Source organism: Lactuca virosa, chromosome 1 (assembly GCF_052849685.1).
Source record: "Lactuca virosa cultivar CGN04683 chromosome 1, Lactuca_virosa_CGN04683_v6, whole genome shotgun sequence".
Classification (NCBI taxonomy): domain Eukaryota; kingdom Viridiplantae; phylum Streptophyta; class Magnoliopsida; order Asterales; family Asteraceae; genus Lactuca; species Lactuca virosa.
The window spans coordinates 220,734,805-220,750,333 of record NC_136426.1 but is presented as its reverse complement, the minus strand read 5'-3'; positions in this window follow the sequence as shown (position 1 = coordinate 220,750,333).

Below are 15,529 nucleotides of genomic sequence, written 5' to 3'. Positions count from 1 at the left end.
GTTCTAACAGATAGTTTTTACGAGAAATGAAGTAAAACTATGTTTAGAATCACTCATAAATTATTGGAAGCCTTATGAGATTCCAATTAAAAGTCAAATAGTGAAATTTAGCGAAAATATAAAATTCGAAATAAGTAAAATTTTATTATTGAAAGTTGTAGATAATCTCGTTAGAAACATATAGGCGAAAACCTCATCGAAATCCGAGTTATAACGAAGAAGTTATGACCAATCGAAGATCCGCGATAAAACCGGCACGGTGCCGAATGACGTAAAAAGTGAGTTTTTGATAAACTACTTTTTAGCCTTAGTGATCTAAATGAAAGTCGTAGTATTCGTTAAACCGAGAATTTTGATAAAAAGAACGCCAAAATCTGATTTCGTATAAGGAAGTTATGATTTTTACAAGTTTCAGCTTAGCAGTAGACAGCTAAAAACTCGAATTTTAGATCGAGTGGTTTTTAGCTGACACAACCTAAACGAGAATCGAAGGTCTCGTTATTAGTAGTACAACGGTAACAAAGTCTGACGAAAACGGACGTCGGATGAAGAAGTTATGAATTTTTAACAGATTTACCAGTCCCAGTCTGTTAAAAATAATAATATAAAAATAAAGTCAAAATTTTCCAACCAAGTCTAAACGAAAGTTGTAGAGCATAATTTTCTCTACGCGTGCATATAAAGAACGTCAAAAACGGAGCCCGTATGCAAAAGTTATGAATTTCGGAAGATTTTTGCACAAAAACCGAGAAATTGTGGATAAGACCCGGGGAATCTCGCATGAACAGTGCCGGCCACCGCGATCAGCCACGTATCCGATGTCGATGAGTCATGCGCGCCACGTATCACCGGTTCCTCGCACGTCCGATGCGTGCCGCTTCCGGATTCGACCAACGTCGCGACCAGTAGCCATCCGACGCGCTGTTGCTTCCGTGTCGCATCCGAGCTCCCTCCGCATGCCTTCGCCTCCTGATGCCACGTCGCTGCTGACTCGCTACTTCTCGGATCAGAAGACTCCGGCTTGCACACTATAAATAGTGCCTGCGAGCCTTGACGAGGAAAAGTTTATTTTTGCCACTTTTTCACCCCTTTTCAATATTTTTACCATTTTGATTTCTCCCGAAGCCCCGGTATCAACTTTAGCACCCGAAACGCGCCCCGAGATTCCCGAGAAGCCCGAAAAATTTATCTTTTCGGTTTCGAAGCTCTACCTTCGCAGAGCCCGGTTTTCAACGACGAAAGTCATATTTAGAGCCGAAGTGCTGCCCAAATTATTATTTTGACCCCCGCTTAATTCACGGTGAGTTTAATATGTAGAAACAATTGTATGTTATGTGTTATATGTGCTATGTGCTTTTCCATGTTATCCTCTCGAGTTGTTGTATCCACTATTTTTATAGCAAGGTTGTACCTCTGACTTGAAGTGTATGACATAGGCATCACTTGGGTATTGGTATGAACCGTTGACCATGAAGTGTATGACATAGGCATCACTTTGGCTTCGGTAGAATGATATTCCTAAGTATTTTCCCGTGTTATTTTTATTTCTGCTATTTATAATAGCAAAGCTATACCTTTGACCATGTGATCAGTTTAAGAACTCAGATTCACAGTAGTACTGGTATGTAGCCTCTGGCCATGTAGAGCATGTCCCCCAGTAAGTGAATGACTCTATTCTATGACATTGGCAGATGGTTAGACAGGGCGTGAAAACCTGAAATCTACCAAAATGTTAATCTGAAGTTGTATGTCTTCTGAGCCATTTGGGCCAAAGCGTTATTGATGTATATCAAGTATGGAAATTGTTATGTCTCAATGATTGTATATCTTTGAATAAAATCAATGATTGTTAAGGAAAGCTTATCACATTATGCCTTTGTTGTTCCTTGCTCCTATTTGCTTCTGCCATATTGGTATGTATATATATATATATATATATATATATATATATATATATATATATATATATATATATATATATATATATATATATGGCATAACATTATATTGTATCTATTATTGAACTCACTAAGCGTTATCGCTTACCCCTCCCAATGTTTTAACATAATGCAGGCAATAAGCACCCAGTATAGTTGGAAGACTTAGAATAGTTGTAATATTATTTTTTTGTATTTTGGTTTAGGTTTGTATAGATTTACAATATCCTGGGTAGTCATGTAAAATCTTAAAACATAGTCGGTTTGTATCCAATCTTTTGTAATGACTTTATCAATGTAAAGATATTATTTTATGAATATGCATGTAGCATATTTTGGAGTAACTATATTATCAAGTATGAAAGTTTGGGTCTTTCAGAAATATGAAAGTATAGAAAGGGGTTCTTTCAACACATAAGACATTTTGGTTACTCCAGCTGATCCTTCTTTCAAAACTTCTCATGAACTTGTCCTTGCTCCTCCTAAATCTTATGTTGACTACTATGAGGAAGTGGCTACATCTATCTCGGTTTGTCGTGCGAGAATGGAAGTGTCTATAGAATATATGAGATTTAAGTGAAACATTATGGGGTGATCCTTACAGAGTCCTCCTATAATTGCACAATGTATAAAAGTTGTATATAATTTAAGACTAAATAGACCTTCAAATAAGTGGTCCTACTCCAAAACCACAACCAAACAAGGAACAGGTAGTGAGGCGTAGATCACAAATTCTAAGTCTATAAAATCTCAATTATATATAACCTTGGGAGTATACATTGCAAGATTATAGACCTATCCTTAAGGGTCTTTTAAGTTATCACATAAGTTATTTATATAGTGCCTAAAATACTCCTATAGTATTTTAATGTAATGTACTTGGTATGTTTTAAACTTGTTATCGCATTATAGTATCATAAAATACTCCTATAGTATCTTATCTTTATGTTCTGATCTAGAATTTCCTTGAATAGAGTTAGGTAAGTTTTAAGACCGTTGCAACACCACATCACCCCCAAACACATGTCGGTCACATCTCGAATGAATATAGTTGATCAGGCTATATTGATCCTAGCTATGATTAGATAACTGTCCAGGTTTGACCATAGTGTTCAACCTTTAACTTCTTCTGTTCTGTTCTTCTTGTGATACTTGTTCTAGTATGTGTATATGTATAAGCAAGTATGTATACTTTTATAAGGTATCATTATATATTTAAAATATATTCTTATCCATAGCACTTCGGCCCCATTGTATTTATAGTTGTATATCTTTTATCGGTTGATATACTTAGTTCACTATATACAATGCTCTGATACCAATCTGTCACACCCCAAAACCGGAACGGCGGAAACGTTCTGGGGCGGAGGACGTCATGTTTAGTATCACAAGTCATGCATCATAGTAAGCAAAGTAATAGACAACCATTTCATTAGAAAGAAAGTGTTTACAAAGTATGTGATTCACATAATATAGAATACATAGCAAATAACAAAAAGACATGAAGCTATACTGCTCCATCTTCTGAATCCCAGAGCGCGTACCTGTCTACTGGTCTCCTGAGAATACAAGTTATTTTGAAAGCGTAGATTAGCATTTAAGCTGGTGAGTTCATAAGATTTTAGTGATGTAAGTAAGTAGTAAGAAAGTTGTAGAAAGTTATAGTAAGTTCTGTTTAGAAAAGTTTGTCTGTTCCTCCAGGAAAACCTATATTTCCTGCTTTGATGAAAGATAAGTAAAAATGACTCTACAGTCCTTTCTATGAGTATTAGATGTATACAAGTTATATAAAACTCAGAGTAAACAAACAATCGGTTGTGTGTATCTGCCCTAATCCCACAACCAAACAAGGAACAGGAAATGAGGCGGAAGGCACACATCCCATTGTTTGTTAGATCGTAGTTGTATATAACCAAGGCGTATTCACTTGGTACTCACGGAGTTAACTGTAATAGTTCCTTTATATTTGATGAAAAGATTCTTTAAGAAAACCCTTATTTCTTATAATAAAACTGGTAACCACAGTGGTTCCTTCTATAATCACTTAGTTTATACTAGCCATATATAATCTAATATAGAACAGATAGTTAATTGTGTGAATCTGCCCTAAGCCCATAACCAAACAAGGAACAGGAAATGAGGCGGAAAGCACACATCCAACTACCTATCGGATATTAATTATATAGAACCCTGACGTATAAACTAAGGTATTATAGAATTAACCACATAAGGTCCTTTAAGTTATACAGGTTTAATAATATGGATTAAACCCTTTACTTGTAAGTTTCTAGTTTTGTATCCAAAAGCTATTTATTTGAAAAGTATGATTTGTACTAGAAAACGGTGCATTGAATTAGTGTCCTATGACCTGGCCCATACCTGGTACCCCTTATGATTACTTGGTGTATACGGGAACATATATATATATATATATATATATATATATATATATATATATATATATATATATATATATATATATATATATATATATATAAAATCGGATAGATAGTAGGCTGGGTGAATCTGCTCTAAGCCCACAACCAAACAAGGAATAGGAAATGAAGCGGAAAGCACACTTCCTACTACCTGTCGGACCCGATTAATATATATCCCTAAATGCATACACTAAGGAATCAAAAAGTTAGCATTATAGGCCCCCTTTCTACTGAATGTACTAGACCTGACTGTTCTGTTTGTCGTTTGTAAAATGTAAGTGTTCCCTAGTTTATAACTATCTTGACTCGAAAATAGTTTGCATTAACTTTCAAGTGGAACTGTCACAAAATGAAAGTAATAGGAAAATATAAGTACTTAGTTGTCTTTTGAACTGACATTCCTGCAGTACTGATTACCTTTAACTTATTAGATTAATTAAGGTAAAATGTGATATGATTGTTACCATACTTGATTTGACTAGTATAACACGACATTCGAGACGTCGAAAAGATATGACATTCGTCACCCGTAGACCTGCAGGTCCCACTGTAGCTAGCAGCAAGGTGTGGGATGGTCAATCCCGTATAGATCTATACACAAATTCACGCTCTCCCTCCAGGAGACTCTGGTACAAAACGTGACACATCAGAATATACCACGGCACGAAGTAGTATCTCACATTAATGTTATAGTATTTAGTAAGTTCGTTCTGTTATAGTATCTTAGTATGCTCTTTCTGTTATAGTGTATAGTGTGTCTCTCTGACGTATAGTTTCTACCTCCTTGTTTCTCTTTATAGTATGCTCTAGTATCTAGTATAAACTGAACCCTTAAACTATACCCCTTATAGTTTACTAGTGTTTTACTTGAACTATTACTGAAAAGACTCATTTCTCTACTAAGTTATGCTTGTACTTTAAAAACGGAGTTTTGTTAAACTATAAAGCAACATAACTTTAAAAGAGTTTTTGAAATGTTTTGATCACTTATAAAAGACATAAGCAATCTTTTGAAAGATGTTTATAACAAACAATTACACAATTATCATTGTGTTCAACTTGTATTCCCCCCCTTAAAAGCATTTAAAACTGTTAAAAGATTCATTATAGGGGTATGAACTCACCTTATGTGGGTGATTCAAACGAATATGCGCGTAAGGATGAGAAGTTCCATGAATGAAGTCCCGAGACACAAACGAGTCCTAAATGACATATATGGCATGATATGGCATGAATATAGTGTTTATAAGCAACTATATGAAAGGAAACACCCTTAGGGACTTAGACTAAGTGATGGAATCACATGTGATTCATCAAAGGGATGTTTATGGCAACTAATTGGTGTTTACGGCCATGGGTTTACGGCCATGGAGTTTACGGCCGTAAACTCATGGTAAAATGTGCATAAGAGCGTGTTTGAATGATAGGGAAGCTTGTGGGACTATTGCTCTAAAAGAGGATGAGCAAAACTAACATTTTAGGAGGTGTTGAGGTGTTTACGGCCACACTAAAAAGTGTATGCTCGTAAACTCTCCAAATGGTCTCATTTTGGGTCTTAAAGGCAAGGGGTTTCAAAGGTTCAAGTGTTCCAATTGATGGTTAGTGTCTAGAAGTGTTTAAGGCTCAAAACATGACAAATACAAGGGTTTACGGCCAAGGGAGATGCTCTTTGGCCGTAAACTCTCATTGATGTTGAGTTTGGTGATGTTTCAAGGCTAGGATCTAGTGTCTAACATGGCTAACTAGAAGATAGATGGAATACTCACACTTTTGAGGGCCTTAGAGGAGTTTGCGGCCACCAAGAACAAGTGTGTGTTCTTGGTGTTCTTGGTGAAAGATGAAGATCTAGCAAAAAGTTGATTTCCATGGATGAAATCAAAGGGTGATTCATGAGTAAGAAGGATAACAACAACTAAAGGGGAGAATCACTTACTTTTTGGAAGATCGGGAATGAAAATCTCGATGATACTTGAGAGAGAAATCAAGTGTTCTTGAGGTGAAAGTGTAAGAATGAAAGGAAAGTGAAGGGAATGAGACTATAAGGGGGAGTTTACGGCCAACCTTGAGTTTACGGCCGTAAACTCATGTGTCTTGGCCGTGAACTCCTTTTTGGTGGTCTTAAGGCTTGAATGTTGCACAGTGTCCCTAGCAGGTACTTCCTAACACTCATTCCTTGAATGTACTAGGATTAGAACACTCAAACAGACTCTATATAGTGCTAAAAGATAGTAGGAGTGAGTCTGACTTAAGGTTGATTGTACGGACTTTACGAAGCAAAAAATTTCAGGTTGTCACAGTCGTTTTCCACTCCTTCTCCCGCTCCTTTAGGGATCACTCAACTCCCTTGGCCCGGATCCTTAGATCGGATACAGACTGGGAGACATGAGTAGAAACCTGAAACAAACGTGGCATCAATAAAAGCAAGGAAGAGTCAGAAACTAAAATCATACGAATATTTATGGCTTCGGAAAACGAAAGCAACTTTTTGAAGTGTCTCCTCGGCTCTAAGATTCTCTATGTTCAAATCTATGGCTTCTGCGGTCATCCTCTTCCGAGAGTTTGGGGTCTTCACAGTAAGATCAATCTGAGATTTCTTGAGAGGGAGAGGAAAGGCAGTTTTTTCCTTCTTGACTACAATCAGGTCGCTGGACATATCGTCTTAAAGATCAGACAAACCAAACCGAGCATTTGAGCAAGTAACCTTGGATCCTACACATCACACAGGATCCTCATTAGTTCAGGATCCTTGTCAATTCCAAATCATTATAGGCAAAATAAGAATTCTTACCGATATCCATTGAAGCGGTGGTGGAAGAACCTTATTGAAGACTAAAGAAATCAAATTTTAAATGCCTATCAGCTATACAAACAACGAGGAACTTCTCTATATTCTCTTTGGTATCCTCGGCAATAGGAACGAGCTCTTCAAACTTGAACGTTGCAAAATATCAAACAAAATAATGAAATGTGAATTCCAGGATCCTCAGTGCAAGGATAAATTATTCATACCCTTTTTAACCCAGGTCTTCGACAAGGAATCCCCACCAAGGATAAAATCAAGTCTCACAAAAAATTACTTTTCCTTCCAAGATCTGTCATTGTGTTTTGTTTTCAAAACGATAGGGGACATGTGGGATTTGAGTATGAGAAGAAAATGAGAAATTCCAAATGTAGTAAGATCATACGCATGAGCCAACTCAGCTAAACCTATGTTTAGGTCTTTGGATCGGTTCAATCCGTCGATCCAAAACAAGATCCTCCAAACAATAGGCATGGCTTGGATGTAGGAGATTTTAGTAACCTCAAAGAACTTGGAGATGATTCCAGAAAAATGGTACTTCAAACCCAAAGAAAATGGGTATTTGGGGAAGCAGACCCAATAGGAGGAAACGAAATCAAGTTGAAACTTCGGGTTGAAAGGTTTGAAAACAACATCATCAGAAAAAGCATCAGCCGATTTCAACGACTCAATATCATCCTCATCAAAAGAACAAATCTCTTTATACGACAGGATCTTTTGACCGATAAAGTCATCCTCAGGAGGAGCGAAAATGTTCTTATGAGAAAGGGTCATTTTATTGCCCATGCTCAGTGAAAAGAAAACTAAGGAGAAAAGGTGAGAAGTGTACCTTCTAAGATGACTGGTAAACCCTTGGATGAAAGCTAAAATACACGTTTAAGAATAGCTCAAATCGATTGCCTCTATTTATGTTGATGGCAGAGGAGATAGAAAGGTCGATTTGACCGGTTAATGATGGTTATCGAACCGATAAATTCTATATGTTAGGGTTTAAAATTCAAATCCCTTATCACTTTTATTTCTTTTTTATTTTTAAATTGCCCCTTTAAATATTGGTAAACTAACTTCAAAATATTTCGCAGGAATAATTTGGGGGCAATTGTTAGGGCCAGGATCCTAAAATTACATTCAGGATCCTCAAACCTCAGGATCCTTAAGCATACTTCAGGATCCTGATTATTATCATTTATTTTCCTAACCTATATAACGGTTATATGATTCTTTATTTTCCTCACATGTGCAAAAATAGTCAGCTAAAGACTTATTCTCAACAAAGAATCATCTTGACCATGCAAAAGACCCAAAATACCAAGTCAAATAACATCTATAAGCTAATCTCATAGGATCCCAAAATTATCAGACTTCTTGTTATTTGCTTTAGATGAGAAATAACACGTGTATTACACACACAATGAACACAATTAGTGGATATACGATACTTGTACTTTGATTTTTATATTCATCTCTGTAATCAACCTTTCTTATCAATAAAATCATCAAGGCAGGTGATCATTATCACCTCCCAAGGTTTTGTGTCACAGATCCCAGCAAGGATCAAGGGATTTCCTTGTACACCACTTGTGTCACTTTGATCATCATCTTATACTTGCTTTATTTTGAACATCACAACCTCTCATACAATTTGGTTGAGTTTCACTTGTGTAATTTTTAACCAAAAAACTTGTACCATTGAGGGTTTCACTGAGGTCTTGTAGCATTCCTTGGGTTCTTGTTGATCAACTGTGATTTTTACTGTCCATCATGGAGTAGGCATCTTAACACATTGATGGTATGTTGAGGGGACATCCTTCATATCGTGGATTCATGGTCTACCTAGTATAACATTATAAGAGGATAATGTATTGATTACACAAAAGTGTTGCATAGAGTTTACCCCCTCTATGTAGATAGGTAGCTTTATCTTGTCGACCGTATGCTTTGTCTCGTCATTTAATCCTATTCATACTGAGGATCTTTTGACTATTTCGGTTTTGGGATGTTCATTCTTTTCAAGGAATCCGGGAGTATAATGTTGACTAAGGATCCTCCATCGACAAGGATACTTCTAACAAAATGGTTGGCGATGTAAAGAGTGATCATCAGTCAATCGTGGTGGGGATCCTGGACATCTGTTTTATCTGTTTTTTCGAAGGTAATCTCATTTTTTCTCTTTATCAACGTATTCTTATGAGGCCTTTCTTCTTTTTCCATCTTTGATGCTTTGGCATGTCTTTTTGTTGCAGAATAAGAGGTACCACAAATGTCATATCCTACAAAGATTACATTGATTACCTTAGCGTCTGTAGGAGGGGATCCTGGTTTTTCTTGGATCTTATGAGGATCCTGATCCTTTTCTTTGGATCTTTCTTTTCTTCTTCCGAGGATCTCCTTGAGATATCCCTTGCTAAGTAGGTAACTAATCTCCTTTCATAGGGCTATGAAATATTCAGTAATGTGACCAAAGTACTCATGGTATGCGCACCATTTGGACTTATCTTTCCAATGGTGGACTTTTCCACCTTTCTGGGCCATCTCACTTTGTCACCAAGATCCTGCATAGCAAATATCAAACCTGAAACATCCATAAAAACAGTAATCATTGATCTTATGAAATTATTCTTCTTTCCCTTCATCTTTAAGGGAATTAACCCTATGATGATCTGGTCTGGAATAAGGTTTAGATTTATAAGATCTTTAGACCGAGGATTCGGCCTTCCTGTTGGGATTATCATATCAGCTTGGTGGGTTGCTCCTTTTTTGGATCTCCTTGTCTTCTTCAAGCCTTATGAACCTTAGTGGTTTGCTCCTACTTCACCTGTTCTTTTGCATGGAGTCATTAAAATGTCTTTGTAGAAAAGAGAGTATTATTTCAAGCCTATTTTGAAGGCTTCTATGGCAGTTTTCATCTCGATGTTGGGGATACTCATAGCTTTCCTGCCAAACCTGTTCATGAAATCTCTAAGAGATTCCTTAGGATCCTGAACCACCCTATAGAGATCACTAGTGATCTTTTCGAATAATCTGCTACAAGAAAATTTGTTATTAATAATATTAACTAAATGTGCAAAGGAAGTAATAGAGTAAGGAGGAACATTTAGCAGTCATTTCAGGGTGATCCTATGAGGGTTGAACCAAAACCATTGAATAGGCAAGCTTCCTTCAAATGTGTAGGAATGGGGATGATCTCCATTCTGACCCTGTATTATGCCACATGTTCTTTAAGATCCGTAGTCCCATCATAAGGCTTCATGCTGGGAGTTTGGAATCACTTTGGGACTTTGGTGTCAGCAATACCAGGAGTGAATCTTGAGATCTTGTGGCTTGTTGGGAGACTACCAATATAGGCTGGACTACTCCGGCAACACTTGAGATCATTTGTCTTAGCAGTTAAAGTGAATTTTGAGATCTTGTGGCTTGTTGAAATTCTTTGGTCATGATCGGACTCATTCCTATATCAACATCCATAGAATTAGTAGTAAAAGTGTTATTATTCACGAAGTTACTAGGATCCTTGTTTTTGGGAGTACCGAAGATTTTATCAGGATCATGGATCGTATGAGCTTGCTCTTTTGGGGTTGCCCCCCAAGCGGGAGCAGAGGACGGTGTCGAGGATCCTATCTCGTGATGGTTTTTTGAGGTTCTCGTATTATCAAAGTTCAGGATCTTGGGCTGCAAGATCAAGGGTGCTGCTTCTTGGGGCTTATGGATCTCCGCCCTCATTTTCTCCATTTCCTTGAGTACCGTCCTGTAGTCCTCCTGTTGTTGAGTGACTTTTCGTTCCAATATCTTCATCATAGTAATGAGCTCTTTATTGGAAATCATTATAAGAGGATCCTAAAAATCCTTGGGTAGCGACCGAAGAGGTGTTTTTCTTCGGTGCCTCAGAAGTTTTCTTGGGAGCTCCACCTGTGGATGAAGGAAGGTTTTTAGATGAAATGGGAGGAATGGGTAAATAGGATAAGTTTGGTTAGGCACACATGATTGTCGAACGATTATGAACACCATGGTCCCACGGTGGGTGCTAAAGTGTTTTGGTCAAAAATCGATCAAGTGTAATTCGACCAAATTGTATGAGAGGTTGTGGTGTTAATGCAATCTAAGTATAGAATAATGATCAAAGTGAGATAAGTGAGTTACAAGGAAAGCCCTTGATCCTCTATAGGATCTCCGACATAAAACCTTGGGAGGTGATAATGATCACCTACCTTGATATGTTTTATTGATTCAAATAGGAGATTACGGAGATAATGAAGATAATACGAGTACAAATGTAGTAATCAGGCTAATTGTGTGTGTAGTGTGTGATTTACAGGTGTTATTTATCATCTAATTTAATCAAAAAGAAGTCTGAGATTTCCAGGACCCTCCTTGAATAAGTATTTTCATGTTGTTTGACTTGGTATTCCCGGGTCTTAAGCTTGGTTGAAGTGACTCTCCATTGAGAATGAGTCTTGTGTTGATTAATTCTACACATGTAAGAAAAATAAAGAAGAATATAGTCGTTATAAGTGTTAGGAAATATTAGTGATAATAATCAGGATCATGGGATATGTTTAAGGATCCTTATGCTTCAGAAATATTAAGGATCCTGAATATGAATCAAGGATCTTGCCCCTAACAATAACTTAGTAGGCATCCGTATTTATAGTGAAGGGATCATTCCTAAAACCCTAATGGGCCAATCACATTGGCCATATGCCCATGAATGGTGTCAACCAATCACAATACTCCATGCAGCATCTTCTGGAACATTCATCAATAACTTACAACACATGAGTATCAGCAACACACATGATGGAACACCATGAGCCATAGTAGAGCATCATGATGCACAAGTGGTGCATCATGAACACTAGTGGCACAACATCCTTCATGGTGGTGCAACATGGTGTATTCTTTGAGCATCACCAACTTCTGAGCATCATAGAGGACTTCATAGCATACGTGGCTCATCAGGGATATAATGGCTTATCAAGGAACAAAGATGTTGCAACACCTTCCCATTTGGCGCAACATGCTCCCAAGGATGGCACAACTTCTTCACTTGGCGCAACATCCTTCCTACGTGGCACAACTTCTCCTTGTTGGTCCAACATCTTCACTTGGAACAACATCCTCACTTGGCTAAACATCTTCAAGAGTGGCGCAAGATCCTTCCATTTGGTGCAACACCCTGATGGATGGCACAACTTCCATCCTCATGGCGAAACTTCAACTTGGATGGCACACTATGTTATTCCATGTTGCTCCAAGTTACTCCAAATTGCTCCAAGTTGCTCTAAGTTACTCCAAGACACTCCAAGTTGCTCCAAGCTACTTATTGTAAGGACCAAACTAATCCATGTCGAATGACGACGTCAGAACTTCTTATGGTAACAGGTGTTAAGTTGGTTTGGAAGGAGTGATTTGTTTAGAGCAATGGTGTATTCTATGTATATGTCTTTAATGCTTTCTGTTTTATCCTTGTTATTATTATTGCAAATATTTGTATTGCATTTAGCGAGTACTAGCAGTTTAAGTGCTCTGATAATTGACAATGATGAAATTTCATAATATAATCTCTACCAGGTCCCTCTATAATCGCTTGGTTTATACAAGTCATGTATAATTAATATTGAGAAGATAGTCGACTGAGTGACTCTGCCCTAAATCCACAACCAGACAAGGAGCAGGAAATAAGGCGGAATCTCGCACTCTAAGCCTTAAAATCTTAATTATAAATGACCCTAATGTATACACTAAGTCATCATAGCTCACCTGCAAGGATCCTTAGTTTTTATATGAATAATGTGATTTGTTCGGATGAGGGAGTAATTTATGATTATGATTTAATTGGCACCAGTTCTAGTGAAAATTCGGGATTTAAATATTATTGTTTGGAAATGTACTGAAAATCCTAGTAGGGTTCCTTGTTGCTTCTTCATGTCTTGTTTTTAAGCTCCTTCCTCTCCTCCGTCATTTCTCTCTGTTGAACAATCTCTCTTGAAATGTCTTGTTTCACCACAAGTATGGCATACTTGATTTATACCATTGGTGATTGAAGTGATGTGTTGAACCGGAGTCCTACAGAAGCAGGCAGTGTGCCCCTTCTTATTGCACCTTTTGGAATGCAACACTTGGCAGACTCCTTTGTGATGGTAGTTGCACTTGTTGCAGTTTGGAAGATTTCCAACATAATGTTTTTGTTGGTGCTGAGGTAGAAGCGTTAGTGGTGGTATGGACTGCCATTGTCGTTTGTCTTTTGGTGGGTCCTTGAGTCGAGTTGCCCCTTCTCTTGTTCCAGGGTCTTCGTTTCATATTCTTAGGTTTGTGGGTTGGGGTGTTCTTGCAAGCAGACACTCGTTGATGTCTTTGGTTATTACTGCGATTGAAATTTTCGACACCGTTTCCATGTCTGTCAGTGTTGTTAGCGTTCAGTAGTGCCATGACGGTTGTCACAACGGTTGTGACCGCGGCTTGAAAAGTAGCAGTGTCCATTTGTAGGAATGGTGTTGCGCTGGTAGGATGGTTACTTCCATATGAAGGCATGATTCTGTTACAAGGTGTGAAATAAGTTCGTAAGTAACGATGGTCGTTTCTAGTTGTATTCTATCTATTTATATATACATATAAATTTCGTGTTCTTCTGTATGGTTCTTAATGCTTCGACCAACATCCCTATGATGTTTTTATGGTAAAGAGTAGAAATAGGTATTGTAAAAATGTTTAAGTTTATCAAAATGGAATGTAGGTGTCAAAACCTTAAGTTGGCTGGGGTTTTATAAGTTTTGAGATGGCGTACTTCACTTGATTTACTGTTACTAGTTGCGACAAAAGAGGTGATAATCCTAACACATCGTGTGAGTAGTGTAATCACTAACTCGCTGGATTATTTTATTTTATTAAATATTAGTGTGACACATAAGGTGCTCTGTCACCTCACACTTCTCACGAGTGGTTTCCTCTGTTCTCTGTTCTGCTGTGATTGCCTTAGTTTCATCTGTAAAGATATGTTGCCCTGTGGTGGCTATCTCTTTCTCTAAAGGGTGTAGGTGATCCGTATTGTCTTCCTGATCTACTTATAGGCATGGTATCCATATGGTGTTCTTATTTTTCCATAGGTATATTGAATCTTTGCTTCATCATACTTCGGGTGTTCACACTGATTTCCATTACTTCGTGATGGAGAGTCTGCACTTGAATGTCCTTGCGAGGTTCCCCTGTCTGTTTCTGATAGGGTAAGGTTCATTAATGAACTTTCCAGCTTCTTTCTCTTTGTATGATTCCTTCTCAAAATCTTCCTCATGAAACCTTTCTGTTCTTCCTCGAATCTGTTGTTGGCTGTTGCAGTGGAGTAGCTATATCTAGCTGTGTTGTTTGTGTGAGGATAGGGGTGTCTATAGAAACATTTATATTGAAATTTTTATGGTGTGCTCGTTACCGGGTCCTCCTATAATCATGTAGTGTATACATATAATAACCAATATCAAATAAACCTTCGAATAAGTGATCCTACTCCAAGACCACAACCAAACAAGGAATAGGAAGTAGAGCGAAAATCACAAATTCTAATTCTATAAAATCTTTATTATATAACCTTAGCGTATACACTCAACAATTCTAGACCAATCAGTAAGGGTCTGTTAAAATTTGCACATAAGTTAATTATAGTACTTAAAACACTCCTATCGTATTTTAATTGTATGTCTGATTCTAAAGTTCCTTGATATACGAAGTTGATAAGTTTTTATACTTGTTTTTATTGTATAATATCATAAAATACTCTTATATTATTTTAAACTTTATGTTTGGTTCTAGTGTTCTTGTGTATATAGGGTTGGTAAGTTTTAGACTTGTTGCAACACCACTAGCACTCCCAAACACATGTTGGTCGTATCTCAAATAAATATAGTTGATCAGGCTATATTTATCCCAGATATGATTACATAACTGTTTAGGTTTGACTGCAGTGTCTAACATCTAAATACTTTTGTATTGTTCTTCTTATGATACTGTTTTAGTATATATGTACACGTGTATACTTTTATAAAATATTATTATTTTAAAAGTATAACTCTTGGTCAGAGTGTTTTAGTCCCATAGTATTTATAGTTGTATATCTTGTATGGGTTAATATACTTAGTTCACTATAAACAATGCTCTGATACCAATTTGTCACACCCCCAAACCGGAACGGCGGAAACGTTCGGGGGCGGAGAATGTCATGTACAGTATCATAATAATGAATAATAGTAATCAAAGCAACAACAACCATTGCATTAATAATAAAGTGTTTACATTGTTTTCAAATCACAACTTGATTGACCCCAAAAGTAAATACCAAAACAAAGACTTGAAGCTACTATGCTCCATCT